General features: G+C 42.4%; 1 long non-coding RNA gene across 6 annotated transcripts in view; it reads right to left on the reverse strand.

Moving 5' to 3' along the window:
• The window catches only part of LOC131908431 (uncharacterized), a 75,671-nt gene extending 63,995 nt beyond the window's left edge, over nucleotides 1-11,676 (reverse strand). For 3 of the 6 annotated variants that reach the window (XR_009378599.1, XR_009378598.1, XR_009378595.1), the window contains exons 1-2: nucleotides 11,272-11,379; nucleotides 4,736-4,892 (exon numbers count right to left, since the gene is read on the reverse strand). This is a non-coding gene — a long non-coding RNA (uncharacterized LOC131908431). Of the gene's footprint in view, nucleotides 1-4,735; nucleotides 4,893-11,271; nucleotides 11,409-11,521 lie in introns of those variants that run through there. The other 3 variants (XR_009378600.1, XR_009378597.1, XR_009378596.1) reach the window with 3 other exon arrangements.
• Nucleotides 11,677-22,318: the final 10,642 nt, after the last annotated feature.

Genomic DNA, 22,318 nt, shown 5'->3' on the forward strand with positions numbered 1-22,318 from the left:
TTTAAATAGAAACAATCATTAAAAGTCTCCCAACCAAAAAAAAAAGCCCAGGACCAGATGGTTTCAGTGCAGAATTCTACCAGATTTTCAAAGGAGAGCTAATACCAATACTCTTCAAATTGTTCCACATAATAGAAACAGAAACAACATTACCAAACTCTTTTTATGAGACTACAATTACCCTGATATCCAAACCACACAAAGATGTAACAAAGAAAGAGAACTACAGACCAATCTCCCTAATGAACATTAATGCAAAAAATACTCAATAAAATATTGGCAAACTGAATCCAAGAACACATCAAAAAAAATTATCCACCATGACTAAGTAGGCTTCATTCTAGAAATGCAAGAATGGTTCAACATACAAAAATCTGTCAATGTAATACACCACATAAACAAATTGAAAGAAAAAAACACGATCATCTAATTAGATGCTGAAAAAGTCTTTGACAAAATCCAACATCCCTTCATGATAAAGGTCTTGGAGAGATCAGGAATACAAGGAACATACCTAAACATAATAAGGGCAATATACAGCAAACCAACAGCCAGCATCAAATTAAATGGAGATTCCACTAAAATCAGGAACAAGACAAGGCTGTCCACACTCCCCATATTTATTCAATATAGTACTTGAAGTTCTACCTAGAACAATAAGACAACAGAAAGAGATCAAGGGGATATAAATTGGAAAGGAAGAAGTCAAACTTTCACTATTTGCAGATGATATGATAGTATACATAAGTGACCCCAAAATTCTACCAAGGAGCTCCTACAGCTGATAAACACCTTCAGTAATGTGGCAGGATACAAGATTAACTAAAAAAAAAAAAAAAAACCAGTAGTCCCCCCTCCATATACAAATGATAAACAGACTGAGAAAGAAATCAGAGAAACATCACTCTTTAAAATAGCCACAAATAATATAAAATACCTTGGAGTAACTCTAACTAAGAAGTGAATGACCTGTATGACAAGAACTTTAAGTCCTGAAGAAAGAAATCAAGAAGATATCAGAAAATGGAAAGATCTCTCATGCTCATGGGTAGGTCAGATTAACATAGTAAAAGCAGCAATCTTACCAAAAGCAATCTATAGATTCAATGCAGTCCCTATCAAAATCACAATACAATTCTTCACAGACCCCAAAAGAACAATACTCAACTTCACATGGAAAAATAAAAAACCCAGGATAACTAAAAGAATCCTGTACAATAAAGCAACCTCTGGAGGCATCACCATCCCTGACCTCAAGCTCTACTATAGAGCTACAGTAATAAAAACAGCTTGGTACTGGCATAAAAACTGACATGTGGACCAATGAAATCAAATTGAAGACCCTGATTTTCAACTAAGAAGCCGAAATTGTACAGTGGAAAAAGAAAGCATCTTCAACAAATGGTGCTGGCAAAACTGGATGTCAACATGTAGAAAATTGCCCATACTGTTATTATTATTATTATTATTATTATTATTATTATTATTATTATTATTTTGGTCTGGAGCTATTTGCAGCCAAAATTGTTCATTAAATCATATGCTTTTCCACTTCGTTACATTGCTTCCCATTTGTAATATTTTTGCATACATTAATTTTGCTAGATGTAACTGCAAATTTAGAAGATACTGAATCCTTAAACCAGAATGCCACCGGACTCAGTGGTGGTATCTTGGCTCCTTCTTTGGTAGGGGAATTTCACCCAGCATGGCTGCCAGGTGCAGACCACTTCACCCAATTTTGTCACCATCATCGGCTGAGGTTGTGTTGCAAGTAAGATAAAGGTGGCGACCACTTACTGAACACTCACTATCTGCCTTCTAAAATGGTATCTAATCAACACCCCAAAATCCTCACAAAACTCCACAGAACAGTTACATTTCCCCTGCTTTTCTGATGAAGAAATGAGGACTCAGAGGCACCAAGTGACTGGTCTTAAGCAAAGCCAGAAACTTGTCTATAGCTTACCAGAATCCAGTCTCAGTGCTGTGCCCAGTCTCTTGACATCCGCAGCTTACTTCCTCACTTAGCACAAGATGAGGAAATGAAAATGAACCTATATAGGACTGTTGTGGGATGTTCTGTATGTTAAATATGTTGCTCTGATTGATTGATAAATAAAACACTGATTGGCCAGTAGCCAGACAAGAAGTATAGGCGGGACAAGGAAAGAGGAAAATTCTGAAAAGTGGAAGGCTAAAACAGGGAGACACTGCCAGCTGCTGCCATGAGTACCAACATGTAAGATACTGGTAAGCCACAAGCCATGGGACAAGGCATAGATTAATAAAAATGGGTTAATTTAAGATATAAGAACTAGATAACAAGAAGCCTGACACAGCCATACAGTTTGTAAGCAATATAAGTCTCTGTGTATTTACTTGGTTGGGTCTGAGTGACTGTGGGACTGGCAGGTGAGAGAGGTTTGTCCTGATAGTGGGTCAGGCAGGACTGGAGAAAACTTCAGCTACATCGGACTGACAGGACTGTAAGCACCCAATAAGTCAGTTTAAAGGTGTTTATTCTGCTGTTATTAAACTACAAAAGTTAATGGTTGACATCAACAACCATCTTATATCTGAGACATCCATTGGTTTCAAATTCAGGTAACTCCCTTAAGGTGGCATTGACAGGGATCACTTAGATGATTGACGGCTGCTCTGGTCTGGAGGATTCAAGACCACTTTACTCACAGGCCTAGCACCTCAGGGCAAACTGAAGATGAGACCTAGGTCGTCCTTCTGTGTTTCCACGAAATCTCACAGCTTCCCCATGTGGTAGCTCCAAGATGCTAGTTGCAATCAACTTGTCTATCCCAATACTAAAGCTACGGAATGAAACGTTTACAGGAATAGGAAGGTAACTAATGTGACCATTTGAAATCTCAATGAGTTTTCTGATCTGTGAAAATAAAGACCATTCTTGGGGTGGTTTCAAAAAGAGGAAGCTATTTTCTCATATTTCTTAAGACAGAACACACTGTGGGTTTGGTATCGTCTGAGGCCTCTCTCTATCGTAGTCCCATGGCTATCCTGGCTGTCCCCTAGCTCTGTCCTCAGGGAATCTCTCCACCGTGCATGCACATCCCTAAAGCTCTTCTTTCTATAAGAAAAACTAAATGATGGTCCCACACTACATCCTCGTCTTAAATTAAAAAACTCTTTTACAAACCAGGTCTAAACATGGTTATATTCTGAGACACTACAGATTAGGACTTCGACGGTGGGAAGGAGGAAGATGAGCAATTTACTCCACAATAAATGTTAACCTAGTGCTTTTAAATAAGTGGGGAGGGAGACCCAAAGAGAAAAATAATATTTTGCTAGGGTTAGAGAACCCAACCTTTGGCAGAGAGAATGAGAACTCTTTCCCATGCAGCCCACTAAGAAAATACTGGACAATTTTCCCAAGATTTATATTTTGTATTGTGGGAGCAATAAACAGAGGCAGATTCAGTGCAGGGACTAGAGATTTCCCCCTTTTCTTTAGAAATTTCAGGATTCTTACAACCACTTTTATCATAGGACACTGAGGTCATGGGCTTCTCAGCACACCCGGATCTCTGAGCCATTCATTCTTCCCATTTCTTGGCTGACATTTCTAGAATGCAGGTCACTATTTAGACTCTGAATCACAGTAATATTGGAGAATATGATGTCCTTGTTTATACCTTAACATAGAGCTGTCAAGACTTTGAGAACATCTCCACAGTAATTTGCAAACATAGACCCATTCTGGGACTCTGAGTCACCGCATTAGTGCCCCCTAATTTGCAGTGTATACCCCATCTTTGATTTGCAGCTCCTGGATTTCAAGAATAACCTGCATCTTAGAAAGAAATTGGCTTATAATCTGTCTAGGCTTCTTCTGGGATGCATCTGCTACCTTCCAGGATAGAGGGGTTAGAAGAAATCGTTTAAGTCTCTAGGGAAATGTAGCACAATTAGTGCTCAATGCTCTTTTTGCAGTCTCTCCTTGTATTCTAATCTATGTTTCCATGCTGTATGAGATTAAAAGACACATCCTCCCAGAGATAAAAGGAGTAATTTAATTCTAAGTCATCTAATAAAATTATGCTAAGCTTCTATTATGTATCACTATGGTGTTGGGGGAGGGGAAGATGCAGTATAGTTAAGTGAAACTGGCCTGTCACAACACAAAACACACAAGCATGAATTAAGAGAAGGATGTGGCAGAAAGGATTTATGTGGTATACTGTTCAACATCATGAATTATGGAAGCTAAAAACACAGAGTTTTTCAATCTTATTTTATCAGTTGTAAACCTTGTGATCCACGGTTTGTTAGTTAGAGGTTTAAGCAGAAGCACATAGGTAGGGTACTGAACAAAGCACCTGGCATAAATCAGTGCCCAATACATGGTAGCTACCATTTTCATGCTTCCTAACATGGCTGTAAGAAGTGAACAGCTGACCCTTTTGATGTGTCCTATTCCTCACCAACCTTGCAAGTATGATTTTTCTCCAATCTTCTCCACTTCCTAAATGATTTCTTCAAACATCCAGCTGGTCATGCCAGAACTTTGCCCTCCTCTTCCTCCTCCTCCTCCTCCTCCTCCTCCTCCTCCTCCTCCTCCTCCTCCTCCTCCTCCTCCTCCTCCTCATGTTCCATAAGCCAGTCAGAAGCAGAGGAAGGCAGAATGTTGAAAGTGGAAATTTGTAGTCCCATGTTGTCTGGGGCAAGAGAGGTAGTTAGTACAATGGAAAGCACATACCTGTCAGATGTTTCCAAGGAGACACTGCAATAAACTGTTTCTTTCTCCTGCTTACTTCCTTTGGGATTGTTGTCTTATAATTTCAGGTTACAGTCCATCATTGGGTTTGGGAACTCAAAGCAGGAACTTCAAATATCTAGTCCCATCACATCCAAAGCTAAGAGCAGAGAAAAATAAATGCATGCATCTGTACCTGCTTTTGTTTAACTCATTTTTTCCATTTGTATACAGTTCAAGGTCTCCTCCCTAAGAAGTAGCGACACCAACTGTGAGCTGGGTCTTCACAAACAAGCTAACTTAATTAAGACAAGACTGCAGAAGTGTCCATCAGCCATACCGATAGAGACAATCCTTAACTGAAGTTCTCTTCCCAATTCACTCTCAGTCTCTCTCTTTCTCTCTCTCTCCATCTTCCTCTCTCCTCCCCCTCCCTTTCCCTCTCTCAAATGGGTGTTTTGCCTGCATGTATGGCTGTGCAACATATACATGCTTAGTGTCAGCAGAAGCCAGAAGAGAACATCAAATTTCCTGAAACTGAAGTTACAGGTGGTTCTGAGCCACCATGTGGGTGTGGGTGCTGGGAATCAAACCCAGGTCCTCTGGAAAAAACAGCTCTTACTAGCTAAGCCATCTCTCCAGACCCACACCCACACCCACGCCTGCCTCCTTGTGATTTACATTCAAGGCATACTTTTTTCTCTTGGTCTGTCATTTTCTACCTGGAAACCATAGTGAACTCCAACTAGACTCCCAACCTATGATCCTCTAAGCTAGTCTTTACAGGGTCACCAGTCACATCTCCACATGAGTGCAGCCTTGGATAAACCTTGACTTTATCATTTTCAGGGAACACTATTCTTCCCCCACAGCAGGAAATGCTGAGCTAAGCTGATTCAGAATCCTTAGCTCATAGTAAGCTACTAGTTTCGGAATGATTTCTTACATGGAGTAGCAAACCAACATAGCACCCTGAGGGTTTTATAGTGGCTAGTTTTTCCTCTTAGAATATTTTCCCCCTTTTTGGTCAGACCGATCCTTATTTAGAAGTATAGTTAAAGCTGGGCAGTGGTGGCGCACGCCTTTAATCCCAGCACTCGGGAGGCAGAGCCAGGTGGATCTCTCTGAGTTCGAGGCCAGCCTGGTCTCCAAAGTGAGTTCCAGGAAAGGCGCAAAGCTACACAGAGAAACCCTGTCTCGAAAAACAAAAACAAAAACAAACAAACAAAAAAAAACAAAAAAAAAAGAAGAAGTATAGTTAAGCAGGCTGTATGAGAGTAAGGATGCATGGTCTTGGGGTGTCTGGGTGTCTGGGTTGGGGGAGTTACAGACAATAGAATGTACATGACCGTCAGCTATTTGTTCCCAGGAAGACACTTGAGGAAGCCACCTCTTTGTCCTACCTGCTTCCTGAATTACTGACCACTCACAGCAGCCTGAAACCACCCAAAGCAGAGGCTTACAAAAGTTCTTTCTGAGGATTACCCTACTAAGAAATATAAAGCTAAACCGGGCGGTGGTGGTGCACGCCTTTAATCCCAGCACTCGGGAGGCAGAGCCAGGCGGATCTCTGTGAGTTCAAGGCCAGCCTGGGCTACCAAGTGAGTCCCAGGAAAGGCGCAAAGCTACACAGAGAAACCCTGTCTCGGAAAACAAAAAAAAAAAAAGAAAAAAAGAAAAAAAAAGAAATATAAAGCTAAAATGAATTTTTACAGAAGACTAGAGTCCTTTGATAAGTCCTAGAATGGCTGACATTTGCCAGAGAGCTCACAGGAAATTTTCATTTTCTAGCATGTCTACATATTCAATACCATACAGACAGCAACGAGTATGGTCAATTGGATAAACACTGTGTTTCTCTGATGTAAAAGGATGGTGTCAGCCAGAATTACCTGAAGGTTCTACCATCTTTGAACTTCACAGACATGAGGGAGCTTCTGGGAAGATATATGTAAAGTCACCATATGAAACTAGAATAAGCTCAGGACACATCCTATAGATAGATACTTTTCTATCGAGTGAAGAAGAGACTGTTTTCCGGGATTCACATGGAAGGAAAAGTCACTTAGAGAAAGTACACTGAAGCTACTCACATTTCTGTGCTGAACTGAAGAGAAATAAGTGCCATTTTGAGATGAGGCAGAAATGTGATGTGTTATAGAAACAGAGTCCTTGAGCCTGGGGAACACTGGTAAAGTTCACCATATGCTCAAGTTAGGGTTTCCATAGAATTAATAAATGGCCATTTGAAAATTTCCTTAGTGAACAAAAAGCTAATTCCTCATTCTGCGTCTTTCTCCTACTTCCTGATCTCTGAGCAGTGGAGTTTTGCCAACAGGAACACTACTTGCTGAGGCCCTTTAGAAAAGCAACAGCTATTCTCTGGTCTTCATTTCTTTCCAGAATCCTTCTATCCTTGCTTCCATAAGACACTCTTGTCTTACCCTAACACTTCCACTGTTTTCAGGATGGTATCACCTCAGTGAGACACTGCCTTTCCTCTCCTTTCAAAGGAAAACAGACCTAGTTTCTTTAACCTTTCAACAAATTCCCCAAGTCCCTCTGTCATTCTAGTTGGCTTCTGCTCTGCCTTCTCTAGTTCCAAAATATCCTATTTATAGAAGGAAACCCAGAATGAGCTCAGGACTCATCATATGACCTAACCAATTCTCTTTACATGACTAGAATAGCTTGCTCCAACTTCTCTTCCCTTCTGCAATTTATTCAGTGTATCTCAAACGGAGCATATCATTCTTCTTTTATTCCAGTACATATTAAATGACAAATATTCAAACTCTAAGCCAGTGCTATTTATTACAAGAGATTGATGTTCACTACAATCAAGACAATTCTAGAATTAATAGGTTCAAGGAGGGGTTAGAGACTATAGTTAATACAGAATTAAGGTTTAAAAATCCAAGTTTTTTTCCCCTTGATTTTTTTTTAACTGTATGACATTCACTCCAGTTACTTAAGAGATTTCTTAGCTGTCAATCACACCATAATGTGAGTGAAACCATTGCCTGGAAGAACATGCTTTAGCACTCAGCTGTGCAAAACAATGCAACCCTGTCACCTGGAAATTTGTTGAAAATGCCAAATCTTGGTTCCTATCCCAGACTCAGAATCTGCTTTCTAACAAGCCACCAAGGAGATTTGTGTGTATATTAAATTATGAGAACCGCAGTTCAGCAGCTGTGAGATCTTCCCTCCAGGTACTGCAGGCAGAAGAGAGCTCAAGTGTCTCTCTTGCTAGGCCCACCACATTACGTTCAGGCTGTTTTCCTCACTGATTTTCATTTGCCTTTCCATGATCTTAACTCTGGCGATCCATCTCTTTACATTCACTTTTATTCATCTTTGCCTGTAAGATGGTTTAAGAGGAGTCACTCAGCTCAAGCTCCAAATTCCATGGTGGTTTTATTTCAGCTTCGCTGTGAGGTTGTCTGGTTTTCTGAAACTGAGTTAGGTCATGTTTCAATCTTCTATCTCAAGTTTAGTTGTCAAGCTGAGGAATACATCAGACCTATTGTAGACTAAATCATGAGTTTCCAAAAGAGCTGTCCCCCCGCCACACCATGTGTGTGTGTGTGTGTGTGTGTGTGTGTGTGTGTGTGTGTCCTCTCCCCCCCCCCTTAATGCTCTGATCGTTTCCTTTCCAGCTAAACTAGGTTTGGTAGATGGAAGATTTTGTGAGTTCTTTTTAAATATGAGCTCAACACCAGGTTCTTGGCAATCATTACCCATTCTTGTTTTCAGAAAGCTTTCCAAATTGTGCATCGTGATTCTCTGCCTCTCCTTCTATTGCCTGTGGAGAACCATTAGGGATCAGGAAGTGACTAAGAGAGCCAATCTTTCTTCCTACCTGGACAGAATCACTTCTTATGTCATAAACAGAAAAATTTTGTTACCTGTTTTCTTAGTCTACAAGTCAGCAACTCCGCTACTATGGAAAGTCTCTCTGTGGCCACTACCCTGCATTGACCATAACTAGCAATCTTGAAGTAATGAATAAGGAAAGGGAATATTGAGGGAAGGAAAGGGGGCACTATTACTATCTTACAGTAATTAACAAAGTACTCAACTCTGAGATTCAAGGATGCCTTATGGAATTATTAATATATGGTTCAGTAGCCCTCATCACTCTGCCTGCCACAGAGTAAGTACAAGAGGAAGGATTAAAAGTAGTAGTAAGAGAGAAAGAAGAAAATAAGACCTGAAACACAGGGTGAAATAGAGAACTCATCAACAACAACAACAAATTGACTTGATGAAAATATTTGAGAAGAAAGAATATGAGCTCTATCTCATCCACACCTACATCAACACTCTAGAGGAGTTCCTAGCCCATCATTTCATTGTGATGTTGTAAATTTCCATTTCAAACCCAAGATATTTCAAAAGATATCCAAGCATCTCTTAATTTGCTAAGGAAAAAACATTTCTCTCTCACTCTGTTTTGTGTTACCCTTTCCCACTAATTCTAAGGTGTTTCAACCATCTCTTCAATTGTATTCTTGTACTGTCTACTTCTGTGGAGCCCTTATTCATTTTTGTGCCTATCTTTAAATATATAAGACAAGCTTTTTAACTGTGGCATTGATGGAAGACCCATGTGAATATAAACAAAAAAAAATCCTTCCTGCTAGGTTATGTTCATATTTTGCTTTAAATTTGGCTGCATTTTCAGATTGTGATAGTTCAGACACATTTGTTTAGCATTTACTTTGAAATGGTCCTATCATTGCTAAAAATGAATGGGGTCAGATGAACTTAGAGATGTGTGATATTCATATCACAGCTGACTAGATTTGTGTGGGAAAAAATGACATGACCGCAGGAACAAGTGCTCCCAAGATTAAAATTGTAGCAGGTACACTGGTTGGCATCTATTTTAACAGATAAAATGACTGCAATCTTTGCTTGTATTAGGTACTGGATTTCTACAGATGGAAAACAAGAAGGAATTATATAAGTGAGTTTGAGCAGATAAAAACCTGGAGAGCTGATAATAAACCAAGAGAAGAGAATTCTCCCCAGGTCATTGGGAAATCAAGAAAAGAAAATACACACATGTGTAGTCATTATACATATACATATCACATATTTATGTAGATCAAATATTATCTCTTCACTCTTCTCGACAACTCACTACAATAAATCTCATTATATAGCAGTTTTTATAACTCATCTTGGTCCATAAGTTGTATTTTAAGTAATAGATACAAGCAAGGAAGGTGGAAAAATATTCCTTTGGAAATATTTTCAATACAATCCTGTGCTGTCTAAATAATTCAAATCTAATCACTCATTCATATTTTGAATCCAAAAATACCTAAGCCATCAATTTAGGGTACCTCTAAAACATAGCAATAATTTTCAAAATAAACATCCGTTAGAGAAGGCTATTCCCTACAGAAGCCAGAAACAGTTGACAAAGTAGACAGATAATAATAAGAAATAAGTATGTTCACATATAGCTCATCCTCCCACATCATTCTAAGATTTCAGACCAGTCTGAATTCACCAACAGGCAAGGGTGGTTACTAACACCTTTGTGAATTGCATTCTCAGTAAACTGGCTTTGCCCACAAAACTTGTACCCCAAGACCTCTGAGGATGGTTTGTGCCAGCGGCCCTAGTCTTAGGGCAGCATCTGCTGGTTAATTCATGGATGGACAAAAAGTGACAATTTGTGAACAATATGAACAGTTCTTTTAGTGGGAGGTAGCTGTTGCCTTGGTGACTGTAATGGGTGAAAGGTCACCTCTTAATGATGATCACCCCCAAGTCTCCAGGAGTCTGGCAAGTCTATGTGGTGAAGAAAATCTTTGTACAAACATATGTTTGCTGGAGCCGAAGATGGGCTGGGTGGATTTTGGAAACATCTCTCTAGAGGTACATATGGATACTCAACACTGGACTTACTACTAATACTAATAATCCAGTACCAACAGAGGTTTCAAGAGCAGAAACCCATAGGAGTCAGGAAGTAAAGCTTAGTTTCCCTAAAGAGAGCATTCTTGGTGGGCCAGGGATTGCTGAACCTCGAAGCAGCCACTGCATGCTAATCTTCTTCTAAACTCATCCTCTGTGTAACTCTGATTTTATACACCAGGAAGTACGAATTCCATTCGAACACGGCACATCTGATTGGAATAAAGAAACTGGAAATTGAAAAGGACTGGGTGGTCTAAAACTTCAGAATTCTCCACCATCTTCTGCAACACCCCTCCACCCCACCCCCCCTCGCCGCCGGCGCCGCTGTCTCATCCCTGCAGTCAATAGCGCCACAGCCAGGGCCAGTTAGGCCGTTGGTGGGCTCCACTGGTGGGAACTCTGGAGGAAGAGTAAAATCATGGTGTCGGTGCCAAAACGGCGAAACCTGAAAAGCGTCTGGGGACATCCCAGTGCACTCGCGCTCCTCGGAGCTACCGGCATCTCCATAACAACTGGTTTTACATTCATCCTCGGTTCCTGTGCTCCGCTGCGCAGGGGAAGCCGAGGGTAGGCAAAGGACTGCTCTAGTGAAGAAATACCTGGAGCTAGCGCCTCCCTACGTTGGGGGATGCGGTTACCTCTGGACTTACAGCTCGTTTCTAGAGATTTCCGGAGTTCTGCCCAGGACCTCAGCCCAGTGCCTCGCCCTTCCCCCACTGTGCCCCTCCCCCACCACATCCGCCTTTCTCTTTATTTTACACGCGCACACACACTGGGCGCGGGGGCGGGGGGGGGATGTTTTATTGTGCCTCCTTCTTCTTGAAGTTCATCTCTTTCCTTTCAACTTACTTTCCGCCAACACGTGACCTCTCCACTTCCCAGCCTGCGCAGTCACTGGTGGAAGTGTGGTGGCCAGCGCCGGGTTTCCTGGTTGAGCCCCCCACTCCGGGCACTCGCTTCCGAAGCCCACCTCCTTGAGTGCGGGGCACTGGTTCTCAACCCGGCTACCGGGAAGCACCCGTATTATGTCAGCACCAAGTGGTGGTGGTGGTGTGTATGTGTGTGTGTGTGTGGGGGGGGGGGACCGAGCCGACGTGCAGCCCAGAGTCTGGCGTGGATCTCCCCACCCCCACCCCGCCCCCAGCCTATACCCCCTCACCCCTGGGCTCGGAGCTCCAGGGCTCCCGAGGCGGACCTAGCTGCACACAGGGGCTGTTAACTCGCATTTGAGAAGCCATAAGCCATTAGAGCAAACGCAGTCATAACTTCATTCAACTCAAGCCGCTTGAGAGCTCGGCTTACAACACAGGTTCCTGTGGGCAACTAGTGGCTCGCCCGGGTGCCTCTCGCCTAGTCATCAGTCCCTAAGAGGAAAAGGGAAAGTTACGGGGCTGACACGCTCTTCGATGCACGCAGTTGTTCCTCAGGACAAGTCACTCCCGCTGCACCATCACCCTCCCCCAATTCGATCGTCACTCACGACCACGTCCGCTGGAGACCCTTAGTCATGGTGGGGGAGGGGGAGGGGCACGAACTTTTCTAAGAAGTTTCCTTTTTACCAAGGGAGTCACAGTGGGTTGGTCACGTAACCGACTCAGAGAGGCTGCTGTTGCCCCCTCCCCTAGCCCCCTCCCCGCTGCGCTTTTTTTTTTTTTTTTTTTTTTTTTTTTTGGTATTCTTATTAAAGCGGTAGCCGGCTGGTGCAGAAAAGCAACAAGTTCCCCAGCGGTCTTCCCGCCCTAGCCTGACAAGGCGAAGGCTTTCTTACCTGGCGACAGGGAAATCTCCTGAGCCGAGCTAATCTTTGTCAGAGCCCCAGGTGTGACCTGAGCAGTGGGCAAAGGAGCGGTGTGCAGACTGAATATTTTTATGGGGGTACTCTGAAACTCCCTCACTTTCTCTGGGAACTTTTTGTGCCAGGACTCAGTGACAGGCGGTGAGAAGGATGCTTTAAGAAACATCCGCTATATAGCAGAGCGGTTGGACAGTCATTGGTAACCTCGCTCATTCATTAGAATCACGTATGAACTCAAAGGGAAACGTGTCTCTCAAAATGAGGGCGTTTGCGTAAACCTATAGGTTTTCAACATCGATGCCAATTGCTTTGTCTTCTGTAGTCGTCAAGGTGGTTGAGAGTTTAAGCTTGCGGATATTGCAAAGGGTTATTAGATTCATAAGTCACACCAAGTGGTGGGCGATCCACTGAGCAAAGCCGAACTTCTCACATGATGACTTCAAACAAGACACATTACCTTCCAGCATCTGTTGGGGAGACGAGATTTTAAGACACTGAATCTCCAGGACAGCAAAGCCACAATGGTGAGTAGCAATAAGCCCTGCATTATAATTGAAAATCTTGACATGTTGCCTAACAACAGGAATATCACGGCTCTTCCTAGCACTTCACACGCCAAAGAACAGCAGCTATTCAGGCCAGGGGAATCGGGTTTTACCCACTGCAACTTTAATTGGAATCATTTGAGATTTAACACAGCAGTGTGGAAGTGCGTGGAACAAACTTGGAACTGGAGGGGGTTGTTATACTGGCTGTTCAAAGCTGATGCTTGTCTGCCAGCCGTCTTGTATTCCATTCTTTGCTTTACTGTATGGTGCATGAGCATATTGTATGATTTATATGTGGGCATGTAATTGACATCCGCAAAGGGGTTAATTTCCATCTAAAAACAATAATGTTGTTAGAGGTTGGGGTTGCGAGTGGAGGGGATAAGAATGGGGTAGAGACTAAGAGTTAAGGCGAGGATAGGGGTGGAGTTGGGGGAGACAGGAATAAGTCAGAAGTGCCTATCATCGATAATGAAATGGGTAATGCTCTCATACATGAAAAGGGTCTCATCAACATGTGATCAACTATTAACAGGATGGCTTTGGCAAAGCCATCCGCACGTGACAAAACGTAAGGAAGTGGAAGAAACCGACTAGAGCAATATCAAGTACCACTTAATTAGAGATTTTTTTTTTTAGCCTTTTCCTCCTGCTGCGCCGGGTGTGTGATCCGGGCTAGCAGAGTCCATTCAGCACCTTGGACAGAGCCAGCGGATTTGTCCGAGGTGGTAGTACTTCATCCAGGTATTCTTTTCCTCGCTGTCAAGCCAACCCGGTGTCGCCCTTAAAAAGCGTCTTTTCCGAGGTTCGGCTCACACTGAGATCGGGGCTGGAGAGAGAGTCAGATTTTGGAGCGGAGCGTTTGGAGAGCGAGCCCCAGTTTGGTCCCCTCATTGAGCTCGCTGAAGTTGGCTTCCTAGCGGTGTAGGCTGGAATAGACTCTTGGCAAGCTCCGGGTTGGTATACTGGGTTAACTTTGGGAAATGCAAGTGTTTATCTCCAGGATCTAGCCACCGGGGTGGTGTAAGCCGCAAAGAAGGTAAGCACCGGGGCGGGGACCCTGCATCCCCAATTCTTGAGCTATTTTGATACTCGATCTTCCGGAAAGGACGCGTAGTGGAGCGGAGGAAGTGGAGGGAGAGCATGAGAAAGGGCTGTTTCTTGGTATTTGCCCAGTTTAAATTGCCCTAGGTGAGAACCTGAGGCAAATCGAGGAGGGGGAAGCTCAACCTTCCTGCGGATATAATGAGTTTAGTTAACTTGGAACCGCAAATATCTGATTCAAATGTAAGATCTCTCTCATTCCCCCCTTCCCCTCCCTCTTTTCCGTTCTTTTTGCTTGTGTGTGGTGTGTGTGCGTGTACAGTAGATTCATTACTAATTATGAAGCTTTTACACAACATTTGATTTCCTAAAATTTGACTTTGTACCATTTAGAATCAGACGATGGAGGGAGTGTGCAGTGGGAAAGAGGAGGTGGAGGCTGGGAAGAGGGAAGGAGGCTAGCTAAATACCCACAAAATGAATCAAGGTAATTTCAGCTCCTCTAGTGAGGAGGATTCATTCTCTCAGTATCCCTGCCTCCCTCTCTTTCCCCCTCCCTCCCTCCCTCCTTCCCGCCCCCCTTCTTCCACCCCGCCCCCTCCTCCTGCCTCCATCCCTCCCTCATTTTCTCTCTACCTCTCCTTAGCCCTCGCGATCCTCGCTGGATAGTTCTTTATGTTTTGGGTGATTTTTTTTCTTTTTTTAAATTTTTACCCCTTTCTATCTTCCCTCCCCGAGAGTTCCCGGCGCTGGCTTGGAGGGCTCCCGCTTTCTCAAGGGAAGGGGAGCCGCTGAGACTGCGCTCCACTCCCTGCCGGGCCGGATGCCTCACTGAGCCCAGGTCCGAGTCAGTCAGGGTAACTCAGGGAAAGGGGGGGCCTCCGCTCGGGAAGTGGAAGGTCCTTTCTGGATCCAAGAGCCCGGGAGCGGCCCCGGGGAGGGGGCCTGGGCGGCTGGTGGAGGTGGAGAACACTCGTAGCTCTGTGCGGCGGCTGGACAGAGCCACCAATCAGCGGGGCGCGCAGACCGCCTAGCCGGGCGAGGTTGTGTCCACCGGCGCGGGTGGAGGGCCTGGGCTCTCCGCCGAGCTGCCGCCACCACCTGGGTGGGCTGGTACCCTAGCAGGGAGTGGAGATGGAGGGAATGGGGGTAAGCTAGACTCGGGCTGGGAGCCGCCCAGCCTTCTCCTCCAACTCCCCTGCCCCCGCCTGCGCCCCCGGGAGACCTAGAGCGCCCAGAGCGTGCCGCTGCGCTGTCCTCCAGCTTCTCTTCCGGGAGTTCAGGGACTTGCGCGCCCCTGGGGGAGGGGTGAGGGCACCTAGCCACACTCCTGTAACCCTCATTCCCACCGCTTCCCTGGCCCTTTGTTCAGGCCAGGAGCTTTGCCCTGCCGCAGCTTTCTATCCAGGGCTTGGTGCCTCCGGACCCCTCCCCAGATAAGGCTTGGGATGAGGGTGAGGGGCGTTATGGGGGAGAAAAACGATTTCTCAAACTCAAGACTCAAGATTATTTTTAATGAAGGAAAGAATCCCAACTCTGCGCAGGTGGAAATGATGAATTCATAGGCGATGCGAGGATATTGTGGAAATTTAGGGGGCGGGCGGGGGGGGGGGAGAACCAGGCAGTTGGATCAGATGACTGCCCATAGGCTGTTCGCCACACAAAGGGAGCGTAGGGCAGGGTTTACCGATCAAGCCTGCAGCGAATGGGGCACAGACAGTTCCGGGATCCAGGCGTTTTCTCAGTCAGATCTACGTGAAGGGAGCGGAGGGGAGGGGCCGGGAGGGAAGCGTGGCGGGAGGGGCCGGGCTTGGAGGCGGGGGGATTTCGGATCAGTCTGATGCAATTCCAAGCGTGCTGCAAAGGAACTCCAAGGCGCCCGCATCACCATCGCCACCCACCCTTCCCAGATGGTGCTGTTTTAAATACGGATCTGCAGGGCTGAACGCAGAACTGGGAGATTTATTGCAAAATCCTGAGAAGGGGGGCCGGGGACAGGGAACCAAGGGACAGAATTTAAAGGTGCAACGCCTGCTTTTTCGCCAACCCAGCGGCAACCGGTTGGAGTTTTTTTTGTTTTGTTTTTCTTTTTTCCTTTTTTCTTTCTATTTTTTTTCTTTATGTCTGCCTGTCTTTGGATCTAATTCACTAAGGACAAGGTGTAAATATTGTGGCATTTAGAGGAGGCTTAATGGATAGGGAAAAAAATAATCATCTGTCATTCTAAATTGCAGAGTTTCCCTCCCGCGCCATGCCTTGCTTGCGATACTTGGGGCTGCCTAATACAGTTACGAGGGCTTTAGACGAACGCTTCGTTAAGGGAATATTATGTTTGTAGTCCACTTGACAATTTGTCTGACAGTTGAACCGAGAAAATTGTAGGTATCATGTCTGTGGGCGGCAAGGAGGGAAAATACTTACCAGTCTAATTATTTTAACCTCGATTTTTTTTTAACAACTTAAATAAGCCTCAAAAGTGTCACGTCATCCTCTTACACCCAAGCATCCTTGATTTGTAAGGGGAGATGATTTCGACTGTCACTTTAAGAATGGTGCCCCTGGTATTCACTATTTTTATGTATTAAAACAGATATCAGATATCTTTAACATAAAAGCAAAGAATTTCAATTGCCCTTTTTGGAGTCAGAAGATTAAAGACCATAGTAAGTGGAGAGGGAGGGAGGAAGAGGCGGGGAGGAAGAGAGGGAGAGATTTTAACCATATAATTTTAATAGTATCTAGCCTACTTTTGTAGCCCCTGGTCTTGCATATGAATATTTCTGTAGGTGAGATTTTTACCTTGGTCTCACTCCCTCAGTGGGATATATAAATACTGAATCAGATGAAAATACATGCATCTTGCCAGTATCTTTTCCAGTATCATTGATAGTAAGACCCACAGCGCAGCAAAGACGACAGGGAAAAAAAAAGTCTGAATAAGCTTTGCAAACTGCCACTCCAGAAATGGGCGACATCACTAGGCATGCAAAGTTTGTACTTGATTGAACCAGAGTCCTTGCTAATTAAGAAGATCGTCTCATCTGTATGGTCAAGGCAGCAAATGGAGGTTTTTAAAAGCAAGTGGTTAATTGGCTTGCTAAATATTGTCAGTTATCTATCAGTGTAAATTGGAAAGAAGCTTTGAAAAGATGTGGAATCAACCTGTGTAAGCAGCTGCTTTCATTTGCACTTTCCCTACCAAGTCTTTAAATTCTTAATAAGAAAAGGTGGTGAATTTAGCAACTTTCCTTTTCCTGGCCTGTCCTCTAGAGGAAACTTTAATAAGAAACAATGTATCAGCACCAGAAAGGAGAGAAAGAATACAAGATACTGGGTGACCACAGAGCAAAAAAGCAGCCACAAAAGTCAGCAACTTGAATTGAGACAGTTCAAACTAAAACGTGACTTACAAAAGGTGTTTGGTTTTTTGTTTTTTGTTTTTTCCATTTATTTCTGTGATCTTGAGACCATAGTCCAAATTGCTCAGATAGCATTCATTTGGTCATATTGCTTACAATCTGTCAGTTAAAATGAAAGAGTTTTTCTTACTGAATACATTCTTCTACGTAATTTTTGCTTTTAATTAGAGCAAACTTGTCCAACCATGCAAGTGATTCTAACGAATATGAACTTATATCATATGATATAAAAACTCTGCTGAAAACTAAATTTGTTCAGAACAGCACTGACTTGCCAGAAAAATATCTATTTTTGTAGCTTTCTTTTCACTCTATGGATAATTTAATGAGTTGCCTATTTTAATTTTACAACTGCTACCTCAGAACTATCTCAAATTATCTTTCTTTTGCTAGTGTTTTTCTCTGCTGATCTGTCAGTGGTGTGTGTGTGTGTGTGTGTGTGTGTGTGTGTGTGTGTGTGTTTCTAGTGCGTTTAACAAGCAGCTAGTCTCTTAAAATTACATACCGTAATCCCCATAAAGAACGCAGTGTAGTAGTTAATAATAAAATAAACATTAGCATTCAGTGAACGTTTACCACTACTGAGTGCTGTGGAAGTAGAGGGGTTGCCTTAAGTGGAGAAGATTAAATTTTTAAACAATAAAATGTTCTCTCCCCTTCTGACTTCAGAGTGAGTATAATTTTCAAGACTATAAAGTCTTACATCTTTTATTTGGAAATGTAGAGCTGTTGCTTTCACAAGTGTCTCTTGAGAAAAAGACATATGTTCTATAAACAGTAATCATCCCCCCCCCCCCCGAATTTGACACCATGGGTCAAAATATTGAGTTATTATTCTGCTTCCATTTCTACTTGGTGCGTTTTTTGTTTGTTTTTAATGTAGGCAAATCTTCATCTTTTCCCCTCCCTCCCCTTTTCTCTTTCATTGAAACACTGTAAAAGAATCCTGTACGTTCTTTTCACTACTGTGCAATACTACAAATACATGCTTCCTAGTAAGAGCATTTCAAGTATTTTGACAACTCATTACGATTTTCTACATTTAATTTCTGTTGGGCTACATGAGGTGGGGATCAGCATGGCCTTTTACAGAGGAGACTGCAGTGCCAAGGATTATACTTGTTTAGTGTCCATTCGTGCCCCCTCAGACATAACTAAAGCCTCTGAGGGAATTTTAGGTATCATTTCCTCCTATTTTAATATTTAATTTTTAAAAGAGGATCTACAAAAATTCCCAAAACTTGGTCAAGCTAATGGAAAGTTTTAACCAGCCCATGGCCTTGCCTTCCTGAATTCTTTTCCTCTCTGTAAGTTGGAGACTCAAAGTAGGCAGGAATCTTCCCTTGGCTGACACACTAGCTAAGTCACAGTCACTAATTCCCCTGAAAAACAAACACAGAAGATAGGCCAAAGCCAAGAAGTACATTACTTTTACTCATGAGTCATAGAATCTAATGGCCAGATATTTGTCAGAGGTCACTTAGCCCAGTCCATATCTGATGCATGAGTTCATGCTGGCTTGCTCTCTTTCAACCCTCTGGAATTTCATCCTGGTCTTGGATTCCTGGATACTTGTTTACTTTGGTAGATAGTGTTTGCATATCTTAAGTGGATCATGATGACATTTGCTCCCAAAGTATGCCTTCTGCAGAAAATTAACAGTCGTAATTTTATTCCATACATATTAAATATCAATTAATTATGAGTCCCAAACTGTGTCAGAAGTTGAAGATTCAGCCATGAGCAAGACTGAATGATCCTTATCTTGCTGGAACTTGTAGGCTGGTGACAAAGTCTGGTCCCTTGAAGAGTACATACATCTAGATTTGTACCTTCTTCAAGAAAACACAGTGACTCAGACTCAAAGCCGTAGTTCAAGCTTTGTCTTCAGCTCATTATTAACAGCTAAAAGGTCAGTCAACTTGGTTTCTGTTTCCTTACCCATAGAACAGAAAATACGTTCTCAGAGTAAATTCTAAAGTACATTTCAGTGCCATGTTTGATTGATATGCAAGATAACAACCTAGGTTGGGTATATGGACACTCAGGAGGCTGAGGTAGAAGGATCACAAGTTCAAGGCCTGCCTAGCCTGTTGAGTAAATTCAAAGTCTACTCAGCTTAGTGGAACCCTGTCTCAAAACAGAAAGTAGAAAGACAGCTGTGGTAGTTCAAAGGTAGAACATTTGCCTGGTATGCATGAGATCCTGGGAGTCATCCCCAGTATTATAGGAGATATGCACCGTAATGATTTCCCATTTCTTCATGGGAAGTAGAGTTTAAGTTACCCTAACCTTGGATAATTTATAATTTTAGGGACCATCTATTTTTTACTGTCTAAATACAGTTTTAAAAGCTTAAATGCAACTTATTTGAGACCCACATAGGAGGAATCTGGATATTGAATTTACCATTTTTCTCAAAAATGATGATTATGATAGAACAATGACCTTAAATTTCTTCAGATTTATTTTTAAAGGAGTGATGTGGTAGAATCTTTACTATCAAATTTTATTATGTTTTCTTTGTGACATCAGTGTTCTATTTTTTTATGTAACTTCTTTTTAAAATTAAAGATATTGCATGCTGAAAGTGTCTTGTTCTTATAAATAATGCATTATATGTACATGATAATCGATAACTAGGTGGACCAACCAGGAGAAACATGAAAGAGAAGTGGTAGCTCAAGGCCTGCAGAAGGTGTGTGGGCATTTGGACATCCAGGAAATGCTATAGATCTGTCCTTAGCTAACTCAGCCTGGTGGAGATAATTAAGAAAAAATGTGGGTGTAGAAAGACTGCAAGCCATTCCCTGGGATGGGCTAGATTGCTACAGTAGTTCAAAAACAATTGGCACAGCCACCCACACTGGACATGATTGCCCTTTGATGAGGCAGCTATTGACTTTTATAAAGATGCCATATTTAAAATAACTTCTGATGCACTAGGGATGACAGACATCACTCTTGAATTCTATTTTAGATGAATGGCAAAATATATTTCAAAGTATTAACTAAAAAAATAAACCTTAAGAAAGTTTCTATAAGCTAACCATTTAGCAATTTGTAATCCCCAAATTAACAACTCAGTCTGAAGCTGGTAGAAACATGCAACTTATATGAGATATTTTAAACCAATAAGGGCATTTCTCTGGACTGCTATGAGAAATAGAAATGACTTTTCCAATGTTTTTAACCTCTGAGTGAAGGCATACTCTTTGAAAACTAGGAAGTAGGATCCAACAGCAGAAGAAAATGTGAAGGTCTTGGTGCCAGAATATGTGGTAAGTGCTGTGATAAATAGAAATCCCCTCAGAATCTGTATCAGTACCAGGAGGAGTTGGAACTAAAATCTCTCCAGGTTCAAGGAAACTTACTGAATACCCACAATCTTTAAGTATTAAGACCTCTGTAAGACAAAATATGCAAATTAAGTGTTTGCATGAATGTCCTCCCAAATATGAAGCCAGTAGAGTGCGGCATGGCTACATAGATGAATGGGGAAGAGAGAGGAGATGTATAACAAACTGAGTAGAAAAATAATCCAGGGGCTCTCTGTGGGTATTCCTCCAGGCCATTTGCCCCCAGGGACTGATCTCTGGCTTCCATGCTCATTATTGTTCTAATTACTTCAGTAGGAAACAATGATTTCCTTGACTTTCACCTTCATCCTCCTCTGAGAATGTCTTCCTCTCCAACGACTTCCATAATCAATATTCAAGAATTAAGCTCTTATTCTTTACGACATACTGAACATGAGATTTGTAGCCATTTTTATTGCATAAACTCTTGGCAGTCTGATAAACCCTTTGTAGACTCATCTCAGAATATTACTTCTAAATGAATATAATAAAAAGTCTACAGTTACAAAGGAAACCAATTGCATTTTATACAGCAATAATAATGCAAAAAGTAATATTTTATACGATATAGAAATATATGTACTCATACGTTGAATAAGATCTAACAGCAAACTGATTACTATAATTTTGATACTTAGGCACTGTTATATTTTGAAATAACTAACAATTGGCAGTCAATATGAAAATGTCTAACTTCTACTTGTAATAAAGTCTACAAATACTACTGGATAACATCCCCTACACATGTTTGACAACAGAACATGTGGGAGGCACTTATTAACATAGCATTGATTCAGAAATGTGAATTTTAGCCAATGTCAATATTAGCCATTCGGTTTTCCTTTCTGGCAAAGAAAATTGGCATTAGAAGAAAAAATTTTAAGTTCACTTTTGCTATTAGACAAGCTACATAGCGGGAAGAAGACCAAATGATGAGGGGCTCTTTCATTGAGCTCCCTGTCACCCTAACATGGATTCTTAGTATTGGCATCACAACTCCACAGCCCTAGAAATTGGTCTCTCCTGTGAAAAGGACAGGAAGTTCAGGAGGCTGGGTAATAGCTCAGTGGTAGAGTGCTTGTTTCACATACCTGAGGTCCTGGGTTTGATCACCAACACAGCCACCCGCTGAAAACAAGTCATGAATGTTTAAGGCCTGGTCATTAACTTCGGGGGATTTGATTGTCCCCAGAAAGCTAGTATAACCTCCGCAAACTCAAACAGCCTGAAATCTCTTCCATTTTTGTCATTGCTACATTGTAGGAACATTTACACAAATGGTGAGGTGAGGAGACATCTGCTTCCCATTTAGCCTGCACGAAGCTCTTTGCTTTGTATTTGACATATATTATTTAACCCTCAAAGTAACTCTTGGAGACAGATTATATTCTAATTATATAAACAAGGAAACTAGAGCTCAGGGAGTTGAAGTAATTTGCCCAAACAAACACAGTAAATCTTAAGTGGTGAAGCTGAACTTC

This window comes from Peromyscus eremicus, chromosome 4 (assembly GCF_949786415.1).
Source record: "Peromyscus eremicus chromosome 4, PerEre_H2_v1, whole genome shotgun sequence".
NCBI lineage: Eukaryota > Metazoa > Chordata > Mammalia > Rodentia > Cricetidae > Peromyscus > Peromyscus eremicus.